General features: G+C 39.3%; 1 protein-coding gene across 1 annotated transcript in view; it reads right to left on the bottom strand.

Moving 5' to 3' along the window:
* Positions 1-463, bottom strand: part of LOC107755613 (transforming growth factor beta receptor type 3-like) — a 21,677-nt gene that overhangs the window by 1,231 nt on the left and 19,983 nt on the right. The gene's annotated exons all lie outside the window — the stretch shown is intronic.

The following is a 463-nucleotide window of genomic DNA, read 5'->3' on the forward strand; positions in this document are numbered from 1 at the left end:
CCACTACCCAGGCGGGATCACCTCTCATCTCGACCAATCACGTGAATGAATGCAAGCGGAGCGTGTGGTGCGCGAGAGCATGTCAGGGGAGGCGCACAGAGTAGTAGAATAATAATTAATCATTGATTACTAATTTGAATCAGTACTTAATAACGAAAATAATACCTTAAAAATTAAAAGAAGCAGGCTTTTGCGTTCACATCATTTTAAACCGGTAAACTCCTGTAAAGTCCAAGGATCCAGTAAACGAATTCAAACCGTAAGTTCAAAACAGCCTAATGCAGAGAAAACACAGCCGATTTTATCAGTGATTGCGGAAAGAATAATGACTTGCGTCCAGATGTCAGTAAAATTATTATTTTCAGCGTGTATTTGGCTTAAATGCAAGAGTGTTTTATAATAAACGTTGATTATGCGGTGGTCAGAGATTTAGCGATTCTGAATGGATCCGTATAGTAGACAG

Source organism: Sinocyclocheilus rhinocerous, unplaced genomic scaffold (genome assembly GCF_001515625.1).
Source record: "Sinocyclocheilus rhinocerous isolate Xijiao unplaced genomic scaffold, SAMN03320098_v1.1 scaffold802, whole genome shotgun sequence".
NCBI lineage: Eukaryota > Metazoa > Chordata > Actinopteri > Cypriniformes > Cyprinidae > Sinocyclocheilus > Sinocyclocheilus rhinocerous.